The sequence below is a fragment of the Drosophila rhopaloa genome, unplaced genomic scaffold (genome assembly GCF_018152115.1).
Source record: "Drosophila rhopaloa isolate 14029-0021.01 unplaced genomic scaffold, ASM1815211v1 contig_1, whole genome shotgun sequence".
In the NCBI taxonomy this organism is placed as follows: Eukaryota; Metazoa; Arthropoda; class Insecta; order Diptera; family Drosophilidae; genus Drosophila; species Drosophila rhopaloa.
The window spans coordinates 57304-81884 of record NW_025334972.1 but is presented as its reverse complement, the minus strand read 5'-3'; the positions used below and the strand labels follow the sequence as shown (position 1 = coordinate 81884).

General features: G+C 36.5%; 3 pseudogenes; 1 reads left to right on the top strand and 2 right to left on the bottom strand.

Annotated features, from left to right (window-relative positions):
- Nucleotides 1-8584: 8584 nt before the first annotated feature.
- Nucleotides 8585-9279, bottom strand: LOC108039111 (annotated as a pseudogene).
- Nucleotides 9280-10559: 1280 nt separating this feature from the next.
- On the bottom strand, nt 10560-11157 carry LOC123037153 (annotated as a pseudogene).
- Nucleotides 11158-11255: 98 nt separating this feature from the next.
- LOC108049697 lies at nt 11256-11613 on the top strand (annotated as a pseudogene).
- Nucleotides 11614-24581: the final 12968 nt, after the last annotated feature.

Here is a 24581-nt window from a genome sequence, read left to right as displayed (position 1 = left end):
ATACAAAATTAAACGATACTTAAGCCTTGATAAGCGAATAAGCATAAGGCAAAATACAAATAATTAGACAAGTAAACTTGAACTTTGTCAACCAAGTATGTAGTACTATAAGTTAAGGTCTTACAAATGTATTACCTCCCACCATTACGACAATAAATCTGAATCTGAATCTGAATCTCCGTTATGATCAGTGAATTGTGTTTGTGAAATTAAAAGTGAACTGAAATAATGCCGCCGAAAACTAGTGCAAAGGAGCTTCTGAGAAAAGCTCGATTGCTTAGAATTTCGAAATTCTCAATAATACAGATAGTGACTGAAAAATATATAAAAGAAAAAAAAAGAAAAGTGAATCAAACGGACCAAATTAATATAACACCGACGGTTGCATATGCAGCACTGGCGTCGGTCACACAAAAATGCAAAACCAATAAAAGCTCTCGTAAACTGAGAATCATGCCATATGACAAAAAAACAATCATCAGTGCCTTAATGCCAGAGAGTCCCGGTACATCATCCACGCAGTTAGTTCCTGAACCAACAGCGAACATACCAACAAATATTACCGAAACAATAACAGAACCAACGGTAAAGCAAATACCTAATACACCAGGAAGCAGCCTTAATTCCGATAACAATGAAATGGATTTCGAAAGCGCAAATAATAAGCGTAAATACACAACATCATCTGAAGAAGAATCTGAATCCAGCTTCGACGAATCCAATAAAGAAGAAGAAGAAGACGATGAAGATGAATCACCTTCGAAAATCACCAACGCAGAGCTCCATGGACTACTCCAGGAGCTACAAAAATTAAGAGAGCAGAACATACTTCTCATGCTACAACAAAACATCAAAACCGCCAAAACACCAATTGTCGACAACTTTCCGCGTCCAACGAATGGAAATAACAACAAAGTCGTAATGTTTCCGCCCCTGGAAGCATCTACAACGATTAAGAAAAACAAAACTACAATTACCAAGACGACTCCTACCCAGAAGACCGCAGGCTCAAAGGATTCGACTTCTGAGCCAGACCTTAATATAAAGAACGTACCTGTCATAGTACTCTACAACGAAAATCCTTCAAAACTAAAAGGTATATTTAACTATAAGTTTAATTTAAACATATTAAATAAAAATTATACCCATATTACAAATTTCTCCCTCAAAACTCTCGAAAAAACCAAAACAATACTGTCAAAAAATAAAATGAACTTCTTTACATACACACCCAAACAAATAAAGCCACACAACATAATAATAAAAAAAATTCCTCCTTTATTATTTAATAAAGAGGAAGTAGAAAACGCACTCAAAGAGGCTGTTCCAGAATTGGAAATTATCTCACTAGAACCATTTAAAAAAAACACTGGCACGCCGTGTTAAAAAAATCATTAGACATTAAAAAAATTTTCAATATTCGATATCTATTAAACTGTAAGATAGACATAGAGACTTATAAGCCCCACCCAAAAATAATCAAACAGTGCCGCAAGTGCCAACGATTTCTACACGTCGCCTCGAACTGTAACATGCCATACCGTTGTGTAAAATGTACAGAAGAACACGCACCTGGGAATTGCAAAATTAAAAAACCAGAAAACAACGATGAAAATCAACCAATCATGACCCAATGCGTGAACTGCAAAGGACAACACACAGCCAACGCTAGAATATGCCCGGTACGCATAAAATATATAAAAAACATTACAGACAGACGCCAAATACAAGCTGCAAAACTCAATAAAAAAATAAACCCAATAAAATATTCCCAAAACCAAAAAACAAATCAAATAAAAGAAGGCTTAAGCTTTGCGGCCGCAGTTAAATACAACAATACAGCAACAACAAGAAAACAGTACCAAACTCGAGGTAATAACCAGTCCCTATCTTTAGAAAAATTAGATAATGTTTCAATCGAAGCCTTTGGAAAGGACCTTCTAACCTGTTATGAAATAATGAAATCGGTAGTAGAGAGGTACCCAGCTGTGAATGAAAGCGACCAAAAAACGAAACAAACTTTAATCCTGGATTTCCTAATACAAATTGCGGTCAAGAAAATAGATGAAAATAGTTTTCCAAAATGTCAACGGAATCGTTCTTCTCAGAAAGAGAATCGAACTTAACCAATTCCTGAAAAAACACAAGCCAGAAATTTTAATTATTGCAGAACATAACCTAAATAGCACACACGCTCCAATGTTGGATACACATCATTTTATAAACCAAACAACTATATCGGTGGCATCAGCCTTAAAAACTCAAAATAGAAAAAAAGAATCGGGAAAACAAGTAGCCATTTGCCTAAAAAACGGCTTAAAACACGAAAATATTAATATTGAACAAATGGAATTCATTGAAGCAGTAGGTATTAAAATACACTATACCGACATGAATAATAGACCCTTAACATGCGTGCTTATATCACTATATAAAAGACCCCAGCATGCACTTTTAAGCTCTGATCTAAATAAACTGATGAACTCAATATTAAAAATTAAAAATTACGATCAGATAATTATCGGATGCGACCTAAACGCCAAGCACCCTTCTTGGAACAAACCAAATCATAACAATCGCCATGTAAATCAGTCAGGAAAGGTTCTCGATCAATGGTTATCTGGTCAGCCTTCACTTACTATCATTCCCAGCCAAGAACCAACCCGCCCAAATCTAATACAAGACTCATCAATAGATTTTTTCATTACCTCAAACTCAATTAAAATAGACAACCACACATTTATGTACGGGTGCAAAGTAATAAAAGATTTTGCCTCAGACCATCACGGCATCGAGCTAACAATAAACCAGAGGAGTAATCTCATCTACAACCAACCCAAAACAATATACAATTTTAATAAAATAAACAGCATTTCTTGGAACACATTAATTCTACAAAATTTGAGAAATATACCAAACAAAGAAAACATAAACTCTAACGAAATAGACAACCATGTTCAAATCCTAACAGATGCCATATCAACAGCCTTAAATTCTGCAAACGCCATTCCCAAAATAACAATAGACCCAACCAAACCTCACCAAAAAATTAATCTCAGCAATCAATGTATCAAATTAATTCAAATCAAAAGGAAACTAAGACGATCCCTTTTCCGCCACCGCCATAGCTTAACACAAACTCAACTAATACAAATCCAAAATACCAAAATAGCATCAAACACAAATAGAATAACATTCGACAACCTACACACAGCTGATGGAAATTGGACAGGAGCCACAATTATGGGATTCACAAACGCAGAAGACCTTCTCCAAATACTCAAAACTAAAAATAATAAAAAAACTATGGGCCCAGATGGCACAAGTAACTTTCTTCTCAAAAACTGCAATAAACCAGTCCTGAACCACATAGCAATTATATTTAATCACTGCCTCAATATAGGATATTTTCCATCTGAGTGGAAACACAGCAAAGTCATCCCAATGCCAAAAACAAACTGCAAGCCTAACAGCTTGCAATCTTTTAGACCAATTGCAATACTATCCGCAATAAGTTTACTGTTAGAAAAAGTAATAACATCAGAAATTAAACTCCATCTGAATTCCAACAGAATATTAAAAGAAAATCAGTACGGGTTCAAAGACGGACTATCAACTAATCACGCATTTGCTGCAGCCAATGATTTCATCTATGGAAATCTGGCCCACAGGCGTGCAACAATCGCCTGCGCTCTTGACTTCGAAAAGGCATTTGATACGGTCTGAATTGATGGACTCATCTACAAAATGAGCCAACATTTTAATTTTAGACCAGAAACCATTAAAATAATACAAAATTACCTATTAAATCGATCATTTCAAGTACATAGTCCCTCTGAAGACGAAATCTCAATAATAAGAACAGTTCCAGCAGGTGTTCCCCAAGGATCCCTACTAGCACCAATACTCTATAACATATATCTTGCAGATCTCCCCGACTATACACCGAATACAGCTACATCTACGCAAATAAAAATATTCATATATGCAGACGACATTCTATTACCCGCATCCGCAGGATATATGTCGAGTGCACAGAATGACATTAATACATACATAGACATGCTATGCAATTACTTTACCAAATGGCACATTAAACTAAATGCTAAAAAATGCAAAAGCTCCATTTTCAAAGGACCGTGCCTCACTGGAATTTACAAAAACGCCAGAAAATTTGTACCTAAAATGTACAATATAAATATGACGACCAACTGAAATATCTTGGAGTAATCTACGATGAAAAACTTAACTTTAAAAAACACTTAGAGTACTGCAAAAAGAATGCATACACTATATTAAATCTAATTAATCATATTTATAAGCCGTTAGCGACCGCACAAATAAATGAAATAAACTCTATTATTAAAATGTCCACACTTGCTTACAAAAAAACTAATTCAACCAGTACTCACTTATGGCTGTATTGCTTGGGTGAATATAAGCAGCAATATAATGGAGGAACTTCGTCGCCTTGAACGCAAAATACTTCGCATCTCTATTGGTCCTCAAAGCAGGGATATATTTACACATCACCATATACCAAATAAAACCCTTTACACAATAACTAAAACTACAAGATTAGATAGACAAATGTTTCTCATCCCTAAAGATTATAAAATGAAAGACCGATTTTTAAGGGGATACGGCCACAGCCCAAACCGTAAGAGCAAGAGCAGCCAAATTTTTCCACAGTATTCCATTGGGGGCGTGGGCGCCCACTAAGATCCGATATGTCCCCCCAGTGGCCCCAAACAGCTCCAACATCATTTATTCTGAGCAACAAAAAGTTGATGTATTTAAGCTTAACTTCTAAACTGGTTGGAATTTCGATATTTGGTTTTTTCCGAATTTGAGGTTTTGAAAAGGCCTAATTAGAAATCTAAAACAAATTTTGATATCCCCCATAATTTGGGGGCTACATTTAAAATTAACTTTTCGATTTAAAAAATCTAAACCGCTGCTCCGATCAAGATGATTTTTCGCTCAATAGTTATTCTATGCCCCAAATGCTTAAGTTTAATTTTTCAATTTTTTAACATTTTTTAAAGTATTTATAACGAATTTATTTAGATTTTCTAAGTCATTGCGTTGTATTTTGCGGGAGCCTGTCGAGAGAACGAAACCCAGAAGCCAAGAGAGCGACGGCCGAGAGAGCAACAGCCAAGAAAACTGATGAGGGGGAGGGGTAGTGCTGCAGGGAAAGGGGAGGGGAAAGAGGCAATTTAAGTTAAATTTGTTTAGGATTTTAAAAACTTAAACTGCTGCTCCGATCAATATGATTTTCGATCAATAGTCAGTCCTGTGGATCAAATGCTTAGGTTTTATTTTTCATTTTGTAGCAGAAGTAAGAGCCTTATTTAATTTCCACCATGGAAGAAAATAGAAAATTACTACAAATTCTGTAAGCAAAGCCAAAATGTTTCCAAGTTAAATATTAATCTTAAGATTCGAACTTTTGACCAAATACGTATGTACATATGTATATTTGGATATGTTTTGATTTGCTTATATGTACAATACATGTACATACATACAATGTGTGTGTATGTTTCTATTCGAAAGTAGATAATGTGCTTAAATACAAATAAAATGATTTATTATACCCGTTTATCGATCAAATGTGGAATCTGAAAATAATACGTTACTTTGCTGTTTTTGTATTGGATGCCAATCTTTTTCTGTGTGTACAAAGGTTTTCGTTTCATTCAAAACAAGAAATTTGAAAATAACAAATTCCCATTTACAAACATATTTGTGCGCAAATTAAAATTGCATTGATAGCATTGTAACTAATAAAAAGTATACAAGCTCACGACTTTTACTTGGATCACTTTCATTTATTATATAGCTCTGCCGGTATCCTTCTGATTCTCTCTCTTGAAGGATCTTCTACAAAGGTTGTTAACACAAAGGTTTTCAAAAAACGCGCAAATAAGAAATAAGAAAGTCCTGACAACCCAATTTCCTAACTCCAAACTAATATTAAGCGAACGAGCAAAAAGTCGTATACAATACAATTTTACAAAGCGTTGGGGCTGAGATGGGTGAAATATTTTTTTTTGATGCACCTGGAGGGACAGGTAAAACCTTCTTGACAAACTTATTGTTGGCAAAAGTTCGAAGTTAAAAAAAATAGCCCTAGCTGTAGTATCTTCCGGTATAGCTGCTACCCTGCTCAATGGAGGTCGAACTGCTCATTCTACATTTAAACTTCCTTTGGATTTAGTTAATTTAGAAACACCTCATTGCTCTATTTCAAAGCAATGTAATATGGCTGCGGTGTTTAAAGATTGTAAGTTAATTGTTTGGGATGAGTGCACAATGTCACATAAAGGTGGGCTTGAAGCCATAAATAGAACCCTGCAAGATAATAATGAGAATACTATGTTGGTGGGTGGTATTACAGTCCTGCTAGCTGGAGACTTTCGCCAAACCCTTCCTGTTGTTCCAAGAGGTACAAGAGCTGACGAAATAAAGGCCTGTTTAAAATCTTCATTTTTATGGCCACAGATAAACAAACTAGCGCTCACGAAAAATATGCGATGCACTTAAAAGGAGACAGTTCTGCAGGTATTTTTGCCGAAACTCTTTTAAAAATTGGGAATGGCGTCCATCCAACAGTTGATGGAAAAATAGTTATAACATCACGCTTAGGAAATGTAGTCAAAAACGTTCAAGACCTTACATCCAAAATATTTCCTGACATTTCCAACATATCATGTAAAAGCTTAGATTGGCTATCTGAGCGCGCCATTTTGACAACGAAAAATGAAAGAGCAACCACTATTAATAATTTATTGCTAAACTCATTTGATGGTTTAGAAGTCTCCTATAAATCGGTCGACTCTGTTCCTGATGCTGATAATGCTGTTCATTACCCTGTTGAATTTTTAAATTCCTTGAATCCTCCAGGAATTCCTCAGCATAATCTGTCTCTTAGGATTGGAGCACCCGTAATGTTATTGCGAAATTTAAGTCCCCCAAAGTTATGCAATGGGACACGATTGCAGATAAAAGGTCTTCATAAGAATGTAATCGAAGCAACAGTATTTACGGGGTGCGCGAAGGGGGAAACAGTGTTTATACCCAGGATCCCATTAATACCATCCAGTCTGCCGTTTAAGTTTAAAAGGCTACAATTCCCTCTAAAAGTTTGCTTTGCAATAACTATAAATAAATCGCAGGAGCAGACTTTGAAGCTGGCTGGACTAGATCTTAGAGAAGATTGCTTCTCTCATGGACAATTGTATGTCGCATGCTCTAGAGTTAGCTCTGCCAGTAGCTTTATTATTCTCGCTCCTGAATGATCTTCTAAAAATGTTGTTTACACAGAGGTTTTAAAGTAATCATATTAATTAACATTATTAAACCTAGAAAGTTTCAGTGGAATAGGTCTAATTGGAGATACCACATTAAAAAAAAACGCGCCAATTTCTCTACCTCAGGGGAGGTGTGGAAATAGGAAAGTCTTGACAACCGTACTCAAAACTAATTTTAAGCGAACAAAGTCGCGCCGGGTACAGCTAGTACAATATAAAATAATCAAAATAGTCCAGTTTGATCTTTGTATCTTTCAAAACTAAAGTGTTCTAAATGATAAATTTATTCGATTCTGAATGCTACATTATTTGCCGATTAAGCGCGGTTGCGTGCGTCAACAGAATTAAATAAAGTCGTTTCAAAGATATAATTCCGCTGCTACAGTTCTTTCAAAAAAACACAAACACTATATTCTTGCTTTATAAAATAATTTGAATGCTATTATATCGAAAAAAATCTTTCTCTTGTTAAGGGGGTCCTCTACTCTCCAAATTTTTAAAAATCGATTTTTTTTTTCTTTATTTTGATCTATATGTATCTAAGAATACTCCACAGAAAGGGTTTGGTACAAATCATATTTCTTGTCATGTTTCTGGGAACCGGAAGGTACCCATGTGCGGCCGTTTCCGATCATGTTTTACACTGTACTTTATCTTTAAACGCGATTTCCCGAAAGTTGTGTTTTTTTAACTTTCAGGTAAGCCTTTTCATAGAAGTTATAGTTCGATTTTAATAATGTACGATTTTCGAAATTTTGTTTAGTTCAATTTTCATAGCTTCTAATAGGTAAAAAAACAGTAAAAATCTACATTTTTCACAAATTGTTGCATAACTTTTATAAATTTTAAAATAAAAAAAATCGTACACTGGAAAACATAGTCAACGTAACTCCGATTACAAAAAATTTTTCTGATTTCAGATCATCCATGTGGAAAAATCGTTACCTAAAAGTCACAACTGCGTTCTTTAGATGGCGACATTTGATGGCACTCCAAGGTCGCGATATTCGTTTTTTTCGTACAACAGAAGAATTTTTTTAATGTTCAAAAATGTACCTTGCAAATAAAAAAAAAAAAATTCAAAATCGGTTCAGTAGTTTTTTTACAATCCATCCACGAAAACACCCTTCATTTTAGGGCCTCGAGAGTAGAGGACCCCCTTAACAAACATGGTAGCCCTGAAAAGGGCTTGTATAAATCAATTTCAGATTTCGAAATCTTAAATTGTGACAGTGAGCGTCCAGGTACAGGTACTTTTTCACGGTTTACTTCTTGGCAGCAGTAGTCTTTGCTTTCGGCTTCTTAGCTGTAGCAGGGGCAGCTGCTTTCTTTACCGCCTTAGCAAACGCCGCTGGCTTGGTTTTGGGTGCTTTAGCTGCCTTCGGCTTCGCTGCGGTCGATTTGGCCTTTGGTGCTGCTGGCTTTGCCTTCACGGTTGCAGTTTTCTTAGCATCCTTGGCCCTTGCCTTCTCGGTTTTGTTCTTCTCGGCGGTCTTTTTGGTGGCCACAGCCTTCTTGATCTTGGGCTTTTTGTCGGCAACTCCGGCAGCCTTCTTGGCGGTGGCTCCGGTCTTCTTAACGGCTACCTTCCTGCTTTTGACTTTTTTCTCAGCAGACGCAACCTTTGGCTTGGGATCCTTCGCGGCAGACGCCGACAGTTTAAATAAACCAGACGCGCCCTTTTCCTTTGTTTGGATCAGTTTCCCATTGACGACGGCAGATTTCAAATACTTGTTAATGAATGGAGCCAATTTCTGGGCATCGCATTTGTAGGTGGCTGTGATATTTTTCTTGATTGCCAGAAGCGATGAGCCGCCATGTTCCTTCAAATTCTTAATGGAAGCGTTCACCATTTGCTGAGTTGGCGGGTGCGATGGCGGTGCAGTGGGCTTCTTTGCCTTTGAGTCGCTGATGGGGCAGCCACTGGGGACGCGGCCGTTGCAACTGCAGATTCAGACATTTTTGATCACTTAAATACACTTTGTTGTTTAGAAAGTGGCGCGCGCGCTTGCTGCCGACCTCCTTCATACGGATGAGAATCGAGGAGGAGAGCACTTCTACTATGGGTCTGACATCAGTCATTTGCTGTGCTGATGTCTGCTTGAAGTGCAAACTTATTTTCTTGTTTTTAGTATTTAAGAAATTTAATCGAAACAATGTGGTTGATTCTATACGAACTTAAATGTTTCATGAACCACTTTGCATTTATGAAAATGTAACATCTTGTTTGGCCTTTTATCGCTGAATAAACTTGAACATTGTCATTTGTAACTTGAGCAATTTATTTAAAAACCTATTTTAAAATTAGAAATCTAACAAATATTTTTACGATTCTTAATACAAAATGAAATTTAAACTTTTTACTTTAGGAAATATTGAAAATTTAATCCGTTTTCATTAATTAAGATATTTTATTACTTGTTCCAAGTTGAGCCCAGTCGACATAAAAAGTTTGCTTTAAGGGCACATTCGGTCATAGTTTTCGAGATGAAAAAAATATAAAAGTTTCAAAATGTTATAGTTATTTAAGATTTTCTTAAACAAATCATTTGCATGCTTTGGCCGACTTAATTCTTTAGTAATGTTTATGATAGTTTGTCCAAAATAGGCAAATTTAGCTTGGCTATTCCCATAAGAAAAATATAAATTGTATTGTTTTTGACATATTTTTTATTTTGTTTAATAGTTATGGGATTCCCCAACACTGCTGACTTATTTTCAGAGTGCGTTTTATAGTTTTTCGATTTTTTAAAGAGATTTGAAGTCGCCATGTGGGTTGTGCTTGACCCATACAACCTTGTGCCTGATAAAAGTCCCACCAAATACCAATCGAAAAAAAATACGAATTCGAACTTTTTCGAGAAAGGTTTTAATAAGTAAGGGATTCGTTATCGTTGCTAAACTATTTTCAAGTTGAGTTTAATAGTTTTTCGATTTTTTAATGAGATTTTAATGGCTTGGCTATTTCCTTACAATCTTGCTCCTATTTAAAATCGTATCAAGTCCCAAGTTGAATGGTTAGTGCTATTCCCTTAAAACCTTGCACATTGTTCACATCCCAGTGCCACACCCCTAAAGCGAATTATTTATTAAAATAAAATACATATTTAAATATTTATTATAAGTAGAAGACGGCAAAAGAAAACTTAATATGTCATCAAAAGTATTTTGTGGTCCTGAAAAGGACCGATTTGTACAAAGTATGCTAGCGCATTGGTCGCGAGTTGAGACCGTCTCAGCTTAAGCACGCTCATTGCGAATGCGACGGGCCAACTGGATGTCCTTGGGCATGATTGTTACACGCTTGACATGAATGGTACACAAGTTGGTATCTTCAAAAAGGCCAACAAGATATGCTTCGCTAGCTTCCTGAAGAGCCATCACTGCCGAGCTCTGGAACCGCAAATCAGTCTTAAAGTCCTGAGCGATCTCACGCACCAGACGCTGGAAAGGCAGTTTGCGAATCATCAGCTCGGTACTCTTCTAATAGCGACGGATCTCACGCAGGGCCACAGTTCCGGGGCGATAGCGATCGGGCTGCTTCACGCCTCCGGTGGCTGGGGCGCTCTTACGAGCGGCCTTGGTGGCCAGTTGTTTGCGTGGCTCCTTGCCACCAGTCGACTTGCGAGCGGTTTGCTTGGTACGAGCCATTTTCGATTTCTATGTTGATATTTATATTCACTGATGTTCACTTCGCGTCTGAAAACACAATAAACGGTTGCCGCGTTCGCTGCCTGCTTATATAGCAAAATGTGGAGGGTTGGAAAGAGAAAGAGGCAGAGGCCATCTCGTTTGACGAGCGAAGAGCGAGACGAATATATCGCTCGGACTCGCTCGGGTATCTATGGGTTTAGGTATAAATAGGGGCACGCCGAAAAATCGGAATTGGTTCTTCAGTGACTTTCGTGCAGTGTGTTAATAGTAGAAAAGTGAAAAATGACTGGTCTCGGTAAAGGAGGCAAAGGCTTGGCAAAAGGTGGCGCCAAGCGTCATGGCAAAGTGCTGCGTGATAACATCCAGAGTATTACGAAGCCAGCCATACGCCGTTGGCTCGCCGTGGCGGTGTGAAGCGCATCTCCGGACTAATTTACGAGGAAACACGTGGTGTTCTGAAGGTGTTCCTGGAGAACGTTATCCGTGATGCCGTCACCTACACCGAACACGCCAAGAGGACGACTGTCACAGCCATGGATGACGTGTACGCCCTGAAGAGGTAAGGCCGCACCCTGTACGGTTTCGGCGGTAAAAAACAAGTACAGCTTGTACTTCATTCAGCAATCGGTCCTTTTCAGGACCACCATTACATCTTCAAAGCAGACAAATTTTCAAAACATTTTACGCTTTTTTGTTTTATTGGCTGGGAACTCCAAATTAGGAGTGAACCAAATCGAAACATTTAGTTTTCACCGCGAGCTGTAAAACAATCACTTGCAGACATGTATAAAAATGTTTTTGTTCAGACTGTACTGTTTCAGATGCAAAAGCAGTCCATCTGATAAAGTTATACAATAAAATTATTATTTAATTTCCCGAACATTTTTAAAACCCAAGATGCTGTGTTCACTAGATAAATATTTATACCCTTGCAGGGGTATTATAATTTTGGTCAAAAGTGTGCAACGCAGTGAAGGAGACATCTCCGATCCTATAAAGTATATATATTCTTGATCAGGATCATCTCCTGAGTTGATATAGCCATGTCCGTCTGTCCGTCTGTCTGTTTCGACGCAAACTAGTCTCTCATTTTTAAAGCTACCGAATTGAAACTTTGCACACACCCTTCTTTCTATCCGCCCGAAGTTAGCTTTCCTTTCTTGTTCGTCATATATTACTCCTAGGTATTTTAATTGTTTTTGATTTTGAAGAGGAATATTGTAATAAATGAACAATTTGGGACAACATTTTTTTGCACTCTTATAGAGGTTGCAAGTTGTTGGTCCTTTGAAAATGCTGCTTACACATTTGCTACTATTTAATTTAAGGTGCCATTTTGTAAAGTATTCACATAGTGTGTCTAAAAATTTGTTCATTTCTGATTCGGTTCGGTGAGCGGACGCACGAGACCCTAAGATAAGGATGTCATCAGCATAAATAAGTTTAATTATTCGGGTGGTCGAGTTTGGTTCGGGTGGTCCGTAAGACGGCATATCTGCTAAATATATATTATACAAAATGGGGGCCAGTATAGAGCCTTGAAGCACTCCTGCTGTTATAGATCTGGTCATAGAGTTTTCTGTGTTATCTAGGTTGGAAACGGCAAAGGTTCTGTCTGCTAGGTAGTTTTGTATTAATCTTGCGGTGTTGGGGTTGGGGTTTTCAAAAAAAAAGTTGTTTACCGATAGGAAAGCGTGGTTAAGGGTTACTCCCTCACGAAAGCCATATTGTTTGTTTCTCAATATGTCGTATTGCTTTATTTGCCTTATTTATTGTTTCATGATACAATAATTTTTTCGAACAACATACTAATTGCCGAGAGGATAGGTCTATAACTGCGGAGGTGGCTAGGGTTAGAGTTTGGTTTAAGGATCGGGATAATTTTGCAGTGTTTCCAGTAGGAGGGAAAGTAACTGCGATTGATGCAGTGGTTAAAAATAATACTTAGGTGTTTTAGCACAGGTGTGTTAAAACATTTTATGATGAAATTGCTGGTGTTATCGTCTCCAAGTCCTTTTTTATTATTTTTACATTTAAGAATGTTGAATAACTCGTCGGCATTGGTGAAGCCGAGTTCGTCAGATTCTTCCCATTCACCATCGGCTGTATTTTGGTTATTGAAAGTTATGATGCTATTGTGGGGTTCGGTGATCAGTTCATGTATTGTAGATTCCACCTGGGATCGGTGTTCTCTGTGTGATAAGTTATTAAGAGACATATCTTGGTTCTGTTTGTGTATTTGGTTGAAAGACCAGGTCAGAGCGTTTACGTTGGCAAAATCGGTGTTAAGTCTGGGGAAGGTCTTTTTGTCTATTTCTATATCAATTAAGTTCTTTTCATTGTCATTAAGTATTAGGTTATGATAAAAAATTCTCCTTTTTGGGGATCTGAGGGTTTAGGTTTTGGATTGTTTTGTAGCTGATTTTACTCGGGCTTATAGCTCTAAGCCTGCTGTCAATAATTTTAAGTTCGGTTAATTCTATGTGTTTTTTTATTTGTATATCAATTTCCTTGATTGCTCGTTTGATGATCATATTATGTTCTATTGTTAAAGAGAATGATTTTTGAAACATGGTGCGTCTTAAGTTGCGTTTCTGGCATATTAGCTTTAAGCATTGTTTGATTAAGTTGATGGTCGCGTACTTAGGTCTATTTGGTTTGATTTCCAGTTTTGTGATGGCTGCAGGATTTTGTATTGCTTACGTAATGGCGTTGGATAGGTACTGAATATGGTTATCTATTTCATGTTGACTTATGTTGGTTTCGTTTTGAATATTTGTCGTATTTTGTAGAATTATTCTATTAAAGAGAGTCGGATTAATTTTGTTGAAATTATGTATTGATTTGTTTTCATAAATTATTAGTCGGGATTTTCTTATGTTAATATTAATTTGGATGGAGAAATGGCCTGATGGAAAGTCCTTAATAACTTGGCACCCAAAATGTTGTGAATGAAAATCTAAGGAGGTTGTGGTTGACGTTATAAATAGGTCTATGGATGAATCTAGTCGTTGTCTTGCATTAACATAATTTAATGTTGTTCCTGACTGGTTTAAGTGTCGAGGGTTATAGTAGGGTTTGTTCAATGACGGATGTTTAGCATTAAGATCGCATCCAATGACAAATTCGGTGCAATTTGGAATTTGGTTGAAAGAGTTTATGATTTTATTAAGATCTTGAGTGTTGAGTTTATCTTGACGGCGATTGTAGAGGGATGCAAAAACAATATATTTATATCTATTTTGGCTATCCTTGTAAGATAGTTGAATTGCAACTGCTTCAATGGAGATCATGGGTTCTAAAGTTATTTGTTTGTATTTAATACCATTTTTTATGCATATTCCTACTGAGATTCCAGGTTATTGAGATGCAATATTGGGTCGTTTTGTGCCTGAGTTTTGTCTTAAAAACTTGTAGTTTTTTAACAAGGCTGCATTGTTTTGGTTAAGGTGATGCTCGGCAGTTAACCAGACATCTGGACGATGAGTATTTAGAAAATTATTAAATTCATTTCTTTTTCGCCTTTGCCTTATACCATTAACATTTAGAAATAAGACTTTTAGAGGCTTTATTGGGACATTTGAAGTATAAATTCAAGTAAGATGGTTTTCTTTGTGTTTTCCTCCTTGTTATTTGGGTATTTTAATATTGTTTTCTGCATTATGTCAATGCATTGTATTATATTTTTTCCAAATAGATTATGAGAGTCGATGTCGATTTCTTGCTTTTTTGTATTGTTCATGTGTTGCTTTATGACTGGATTTGTGGTTTTTATGTTGCTGGTAGGAGCTGCCTGGGAACTTTGTTTAAATAGGTACAATTTTGTGATTGATTTTGGTCGATTTGTTTATAGCTTCAGTTCGTTTACGGTTTATTTTTTCTAGTAATTCGATTCTTTTTGGGCATGTTTTAGCATTAGCTGTGTGCTGCCCCTTGCAGTTAATGCATCGGGCTTTGGATGTCTCATTCTCTACTTCGTTGTCACCTTTTTTGATTTTACATTGCCCTGGGGCGTGTGTATCTGTACATTTTACGCATCTATAGGGCATATTGCAATTGGAGGCGACATGTAGGAGTCTTTGGCATTTGTGGCATTGCTTAATCTCATTTGGATGTGGTTTGTAAGCTTCTTCTGTCTTCTTTGCTGACTTCTTGGCTGTCTTCATTGCTGTATTCTTCGATTGTAGCTTGCTGAACTTCTCGAGTTTAGGATAGTCCTTGTTGTTGTCGCCCGAGTTTTGCTTTGTGTCAGCCTCTTCTTCCCTTAGGTGCTGATTTTCTTCACGAAGGAGGGTTAATTCCTCTATTAAGCTATTCAGTTGATCTTTGGTGATGGGGGCATCATCTTCTTCTTCTTCTTCCCCTTCTGATTCAGAGGAGTCTTCTGTGTAATCATCACTATATTCAGTGGAGGAGTCGGTATTTCGTTGGCGCTTCCTTGAAGTTTCTTCGAAGTCCATCGTTTTTTTGACTCGGATGTTGATCCAATCGTGACATCCGTATTTGGATTTATGGACATGGTAATCGGTGTGTTGAAGGCACAATCGGTCTTGATGATATTGATATTTCGAGGATGAAGTTGCAGCAAGCTGCTTTTATTTTGTGATCTGTGACAGATCCACATTTTTTTTTCTTTTTTCAGTCACTATCTGAGTATGAAATTAGGATTCAGTCACTATCTGTGCATATATTTGGCTTTAATTCACTAACTGGGGTATTGCAATTGTGCTTTCGTAGAATTGTGTTTTTTTCTTGAAATTAACATTTCTGAGAATCACGATTTCTGCGAAGCTTTCTTAGCCCCTTTTCCACGACCAGACATTTTGCTTTATTTCACTTAGTTCACTTAACACACAAGAACGAATGCTCGAGAAAAATTGGTAGCCACATTTTTATACTTTTTGCCTGCCTACGCGTTCAGTTAGGGGTGGGTGCCTTATACCTGAAAAGGTTGCTCAAAAAAAGTATAAGGGTGAACGCGTTCCTGCTCCGTCATGATCATGAAATAATGCCGCCGAAAACTAGTGGAAAGGCAGCTTCTGTGAAAAGCTTGATTTCTTGGAATTCCGAAATTCTCAGTAATACAGATAGTGACTGAAAAATATAAAAGAAAAAAAAGAAGAGTGAATCAAACGGACAAAAACAATATAACACCGACGGTTGCATATGCAGCACAGGCGTCGGTCACCCAAAAATGAAAAACCAATAAAAAGCCCTCGTAAACTGAGAATCATGCCATATGACAAAAAAACAATTATCAGTGCCCTAATGGCAGAGAGTCCCGGTACATCAACCACTCAGTTAGTTCCTGAACCAACAGCGAACATATCAACAAATATTACCAAAACAATAACCGATCCAACGGTAAAGCAAATACCTAATACACCTGTAAGTAGCCTTAATTGCGATAGCAATGAAATGGATTTCGAAAGCACAAATACTAAGCGTAAATACACAAAATCATATACAGAAAAATCTGAATCCAGCTTCGACGAATCCAATGATGAAGAAGACGATGAAGATGAATCACCTTCGAAAACCACCAACGCAGAGCTCCATGGACTACTCCAGGAGCTACAGAAATTAAGAGAGCAGAACAAACTTCTCATGATACAACAAAACATCAAAACCGCCAAAACATCAATTGTCGACAACTTTCCGCGTCCAACGAATGGAAATAACAACAAAGACGTCATGTTTCCGCCCCTGGAAGAATCTACAACGATTAAGAAAAACAAAGCTGCAATTGCCAAGACGACTCCTACCCAAAAGACCGCAGGCTCAAAGGATTCGACTTCTGAACCAGACCTTAATATAAAGAACATACCGGTCATAGTACTCTACAACGAAAATTCTTTAAAACTAAAAAGCATATTTAACTATAAGTTCAATTTAATCATCTTAAATAATAATGTTACCCATATTAAAACTTTCTCCCTCGAAACTCTCGATAAAACCAAAACAATACTGTCAAAAAATAATATGAATTTCTTTACATACAAACCTAAACAACTAAAGCCACATAACGTAATAATAAAATAAATAAACTGATGAATTTAATATTAAAAATTAAAAACTACGATCAGATAATTATCGGATGCGACCTAAACGCCTAGCATCCTTCTTGGAACAAACCAAATCATAACAATCGCAATGTAAATCAGTCAGGAAAGGTTCTCGATCAATGGTTATCTGGTCAGCCTTCACTTACTATCATTCCCAGCCAAGAACCAACCCGCCCAAATTTAATACAAGACTCATCAATAGATTTTTTCATTACCTCAAACTCAATTAAAATAGACAATCACACTTTTATGTACGGGTGCAAAGTAATAAAAGATTTTTCCTCAGACCATCATGGAATCGAACTTATAATACACCAGAGGAGTAATCTCATCTACAACCAACCGAAAACAATATACAACTTCAATAAAATAAACAGCATTTACAGGAACACATTAATTCTACAAAATTTGAGAAATATACCAAACAAAGAAAACATAAACTCTAACGAAATAGACACCCATGTTCAAATCCTAACAAATGCCATATCAACAGCATTAAATTCTGAAAACGCCATTCCCAAAATAACAATAGACCCAACCAAACCTCACCAAAAAATTAATCTGCAATCAATGTATCAAATTAAATCAAATCAAAAGGAAACTAAGACGATCCCATTTCCGCCACCGCCATAGCTTAACACAAACTCAACTAATACAAATCCAAAATACCATTAAAGAACTAAACATCCAAATTTGATCCAGCATTTGCTGCAAAGAATTGGGGAAATCCAGTAAAACCCAATCAGATCAATCAAAACATTAATTAACAAGATTCGCTTATATAAATAGTAATGGTTATACTGGAAATTATTTTGGTTTGATTATTGTTAAATATATAAATAAGTGACGTATACGCAAACACCCTAGCTACCAAACCCAACATACAACCTGTATATCCAGAGATACCCATTATTCCAATTGTCAATAACATAAGTCCAGAGCCTACTATTGCAGTTATTCAAATCAATCCGACATAAACATTTAACAATTGTCAATAACATAAGTCCAGAGCCAACTATTGCAGTTTATTCAAATCAATCCGACATTTGTCCAATCAAAATTATCTAAATAAAGTCCACTTTCGATGCTCGCGCGCTGTCATCGGTAGAAGCCATAGTTATAAGAATAATGCATTTTGTTAAATCAGTTTAAGATTGGGATCTTACTTGAAAGAACTTTACCAATAAAAACTCCGTTATATATTGAAATAAAAATTTTAATATATCCCGAACCTAAAAACATAATTGGCGCAGCCGGTAGGATACAAGTAATATCCGCGCGAGTGATTACCTAAAGAGGACTTAAAAAATTACTTCGCGAAAATAAAACATTATTTGTATCCGCAAAACAAACTAAGTTGAAAAAAAAAATTTTAAATCAACATTAGTTAAATCACGAATGAGGATTTCTGGTGTCTAAACCAGTGAGAATAATCAAAATTATTTCGCCTAAATACAACAACTCAACTTAAACCATTTAAACTTACTTGGTCCACTGAGGATGGATCGAACGTCTTACTACCTATAGCACAGCATGATTTTATTGACGGCCTGCTTGACAAATCTCTATCTCAAGTAAGCCATGCAGGGCTGCCAATTTAGCTATTTAGTTGCTAGATCTAGCAACTTTTAAAAAAATTTGCAACTTTTTTTTTCGATTTGCTATTAGCAACAAATCTTGCAACTTCTCATTTTTTTTTTTGCAATTTTAGCAACTTTATTACAAAACTAAAAATTTTGTTATTTTTCTTCATTATTTTGAACTTTTTTATACCTATTCCAATTTACTGAACCAATTACGATCGAAAATGATCACAAAGATATCGGAATTATTTTTTAACTCAGTATGAACACATTTGGTCACTTTTGTGCTGTGTTGTGTCGGTAGAGATGCCAAAAATGTATTTAATTTTTAGCAATTTCTAGCAACTTTTTTTTTAATCTAGCAATTTCTGCTTGGGAGTTTCTGGCAGCACTGAAGCCATGTTCGAAATTCATTAGGTCGCCTACTTGATTTGTGTTTTGTATCAAATCCTGAAGGTGTGTTTCTGTCCAGAGTAGCACCACTCACACAACCTGAAGATCCATATCACCCTACAATCGAACTTTCATTTGATACGGGTTGAGTTATAGAAGAAAAATCAGAAAAATCCAATACATTGTTTTCGCAAGGCAGACTTTCTGAGGCTAAATAATTTTATTTCTGGCTTTAATTGGCCTGATCTTTACTTATGCAATAATGTGTCCGATGCAGTTAATGTTTTTTAGACTGCAATAAACTTATTTTTCAATTCCTTTGTTACGTGGTACTATCCGTCAATTTCCAATAAATCACCTTGGTTTAGCAAAGAGAAATACACACTTAAGAAATGTAAAGTCCAGACTTGTTAGGAAATATAAAAATACCGGTTCTCAATCTGTTTTTACTAGATATTTAAGTGCTCGGTCAAGATTTACCGTGCTTACATATTATTTCATATATTATTATGTACCTTCAAGAGCTTCTCAGATTACTATCACTAACCATACAACATATAGACTGGTTATTTCATACAACGAATTTGGTCACAAAATTTTTCAATCGGGAGGCCCCAGTGCTGGAATCAGCAGGCCCCAGTGCTGGAATCAGCAGGCCCCGGACACTTCGTGTGCCTTCGGGTTTTTTTCGCTTTCGTTCTAATTCTTATTTTGACGCTCGCGCTCGAGTTCGGTCGTTCAGTCGCAGAGACGCGCATTTTGAAGAAGGTTGGCCTGCGCTTGAATTGGGCTTTGTATGTATGCGTGTTCATGCATTCTCATACAGGGGTGCATGTGTGCGATCATTTCATTTCGATGCAGCAAGAATATTTTTTCTTTTCCCTGCAGTACCGTTCATCACCTTTTAATCGCTTTTTCATCACCAAAAATTCATCACTGCTGATTAATCGGCGATGAAACTTCATAGAAATTAGTGATGAATTTAACATTGGCATGTCCTAGGAGTTAATCAGTGAAAAATTCATCACTCTTTAATCAGTAATTCATCACTCTTTTTTCAGTTTTTCATCACTCTTTAATTAGTAATTCATCACTTTTTGAACAGCGTTTACTGATGAACATGCGATGAACGAGTGATTAAAATGCGATGAAATAGTGATTAACGAGTGATGAATTACTGATTAAAGAGTGATGAATTCATCACATTTCATCAGTAATTCATCATCTTTAATCAGTAATTCATCGCTTTTTCATCTCATTTTCATCGCTTTTTCATCGCATTTTCATCGCTTTTTTTTCATCAGTAAAATTCATTCAGTAAATTATTATTTCATTATTATTTCATTACATTATTTCATTATTATTTTATTTATTTAATTACATATAACTAATTAATTTAACTTAATTCAATCTACATACATGTATGTATGTACGTTTTCAGTTGACTCGAAGGTGTTGAGGATGTTTCGGTTTCGGTGCTCTTTTTTGACTTCGTGCTTTATGTACTGGCTCTTCCTGACCAAGTATATCTAAAAAAGAAAAATTATTATAAAATATATAAAAACTTACTGCGTTTCTTGTTTTGCCGCCGGCCAAGTCCAGCTTAGTTTATGCTGGCCCAACAGTTTTATTATAAGCTTCGCCTTAAATAATGTATAAATATATTAACAGTATATGTAGGTACAGTTCAAAATAATTAATAAAATAACACTTACCTAAATTTCTGATAAATTTAGTTATACAATTTTACAAAAAATCTAATTTTCGATCTGTTCTCTCCGTTCTCTCAAATGCAAGTGCACGTAAAAACCGCGAAAACAACTTCAGTTGAAAACAAGGGCGCCGTTAATCCTATTGTTCTTTCCTTTGCCTAATTTGTCTTTACATGTTTCGCTTCGCGTCAAAGCAGGGTATATAAAAGCATGTCCGACTATGCAAAATAATCACATAACTTAAATTCACTTAAAAAAGGAACCTTTCAAAACTATCATAATAATTTTATTTTTAAAAAGTATTTCCATAAAAAAATATAATTAATAAGAATCAACGACTAGAATAAAAAACTTATGCTAATTTATTTTCAAGGGTGTATAAAGGTCGATCTGATTTTAATACATTGTCCTCCACCTCTCAGCTCATTTTATGGGGAGAGAGACAGAGTAAGAGAGGGAGATGGAAATTTTTCTGCGTTGCCTACGATCGGGGACTGAGAGTTTCGGGTCTGCCTGCGTCGCACTCGGCTCTGCCAACTTTGCCTTTGGGTCTGCCGGCGTCGCAGTCCGCTGCTGATTAAACAGTGAAGAATTTTTGTAGTGATGAATTTCGGAACTGCAGGGTTGCTACTTTTCAGACTTGGTACCCTAACAATATGGGCGTATTCACTATTGGGTTAATGATAAAAATAAGAATATTATATGTTACAGTATATTTTTTAATATTTAAGCATATATTTCATCTTGGTTTACAAATTCATATCAGTGGTAGCAGAAGAATGTTTTGCATATATGTATGTATTCCAAATAATATAAATCAATCTAATGAGATAGGAACAGTGCACATCGCAGTCTGCGCTTAGTGGTTCAAAAATCTTCAAACCAAATCAGCTTTGGTTGTTGTTCTGCGAGCGGATGGTAAGTCCAAGGTTCCTGTTTTAAATATTATATAACCGTTTTTTGCTTGAACGGGATTGATTTCCAAATTTTGGCCATTGGTAAGTTTTGTAAAATGTATTAAAATTAATAAGATGTTGATAGTGTTGATCAACAAGTTAGGTTTGGTTTTCATTTGGCGTGCATCTGGAATTATCGTATTTATTTTCGTTAATTATACCCTTGCAGAGGGTATTATAATTTTGGTCAAAAGTGTGCAACGCAGTGAAGGAGACATCTCCGACCCTATAAAGTATATATATTCTTGATCAGGATCATCTCCTGAGTTGATATAGCCATGTCCGTCTGTCCGTCTGTCTGTTTCTACGCAAACTAGTCTCTCAGTTTTACAGCTATCGAGTTCAAACTTTACACACACCCTTCTTTTCTTTGCACGCAGTATATACATATGTCAGAACGTCCGGGATCGGCCGACTATATCCTATAGCTGCCATATAATTGATTGATCGGAAATGCCATAATTTTGGTGTTTGTAAAGTTAGGAAGCTGGGATTTCCTATGGCTTTTATATTTGGCCAATCAGTCCGACCTACCAAATTTCATAAGGATCGGCCGACTATATCCTATAGCTGCCATATAACTGATTGATCGGATTTGCCATAACTTTGGTGTTTGTAAAGTTAGGAAGCTGGAAATTCCTATGGGTTTTATATTTGGCCAATCAATCCGACCTACCAAATTTTATAAGGATCGGCCGACTATATCCTATAGCTGCCATATAACTGATTGATCGGAAATGCCATAACTTTGGTGTTTGTTAAGTTAGGAAGTTGGGATTTTTTATGAGTATTAAGAATGCATCATATCAATAATTTTGGAGAATATAATTTACAGAGTATTCTGCAAGGGTATATAAACTTCGGCTCCGCCCGAAGTTAGCTTTCCTTTCTTGTTTTAGATGTTATCGTGTGTCTTCGGATTTTCCTCTCAAGAAGATCCCAAAAATGCTCATTTGGGCTTAGATCAGGACTTTGGGGAGGTGTTCGCAGCTGATTTATGACGTTATACAGCAGCCAAAGCTTGGTATTCTGCGCCGTATGCTTCGGGTCGTTGCCTTGTTGGAACCAACATTCACTTTCGAGCCCTAATTTTTCAGCACTTTCTTTTAAATTGTTTTTTAATATGTCAATATAGATTTTCTGATCCATTATTAACTCGATAAATGCCAATTTTTCAACGCCACTTGCTGCCATACACCCCCACACCATTATTCCGCTTCCTCCTTGCTTTACTGTGCCAACCAAATTTTCTTAATTTGAGGCTTCTCCGCTTTTCCACCATACCAAAACCTTTCCCTTGATTCCAAATATGCAGAATTTAGTTTCGTCGGGAAATATAATCTTATTCCAGAAGTCTTGGTGTTTGGAAATATACTCATTAGTAAAGGTTAGGCGCTTTTGTCTATTGACTTCCGATATGAGAGGTTTTTTTGCGGGCGACTCTGCTATGGTAGTCAGCCTTTTTTATGGTCCGGCGTACAGTATCTTCGGAAACTCTTTTGGAAAATCTATCCTCGACCTTCAGCTTTGCCTGGTGAGCTGTCGTCCTTGGGTTGAGCTGAATAGATTTGATAATATTCCTCTGCTCGCGGTTTATAAGCAAAGGCGGACGGCCAGAACGAGCCTTTGGCAAGATACTTCCAGCCGAGTTGTAGTTATTTATCACTCTTTGGATGGATGAGTGGGTTCTAGCAACTAAAGCACCAATTTCTCTATAAGATTTTCCATCCAAAAAACCTTTTAATATAATTTTCCACTCCTCAACAGAAATTTCCTTGCCTTTTTGTTCCATGTTGCAATATGCTCGTTATTGTAATGAAAGAGTTTCATTTTAACTGCGTAATGTCTATTTCTATACCCTTGCAGAGGGTATTATAATTTTGGTCAAAAGTGTGCGACGCAGTGAAGGAGACATCTCCGACCCTATAAAGTATATATATTCTTGATCAGGATCACCTCCTGAGTTGATATAGCCATGTCCGTCTGTCCGTCTGTCCGTCTGTCTGTTTCTACGCAAACTAGTCTCTCAGTTTTAAAGCTATCGAGTTCAAACTTTGCACACACCCTTCTTTCCTTTGCACGCAGTATATATGTCGGAACGGCCGGGATCGGCCGACTATATCTTATAGCTGCCATATAACTGATTGATCGGAAATGCCATAACTTTGGTGTTCGTAAAGATAGGAAGTTGAAATTTTCTATGGGTTTTATTTTTAGCCAATCAATCCGACCTACCAAATTTCATAAGGATCGGCCGACTATATCCCATAGCTGCCATATAACTGATTGATCGGAAATGCTATAACTTTGGTGTTTGTAAAGTTAGGAAGTTGGGATTTTCTATGGGTTTTATTTTTGGGCAATCAGTCCGACCTATCAAATTTCATAAGGATCGGCCGACTATATCCTACAGCCGCCATATAACTGAACGATTGGAAATGCCATAACTTTGGTGTTTGTTAAGTTAGGAAGTTCGGATTTTCTATGGGTTTTATTTTTGGCCAATCAATCCGACCTACCAAACTTCATAAGGATCGGTCGACTATATCCTATAGCTGCCATATAACTGAACGATTGGAAATGCCATAACTTTGGTGTTTTTAAAGATAGAAAGTTGGGATTTTTTATGAGTGTTAAGAATGCATCATATGAATAATTTTGAAGAATATAATTTACAGAGTATTCTGCAAGGGTATATCAACTTCGGCTCCGCCCGAAGTTAGCTTTCCTTTCTTGTTAGACATTCTAAAGTAGATCGGCGACAACAAAATTAACGGAAATCGCACAATCCTGCATTCCTCGAAGTTGAAAACTGCTGTACGCAGACTTTTGCGCGTACACTTTTTTGTAGTGTTAGGTTTAAAATTAAAAATAAAATATAACCCCCTGTTAAATATTT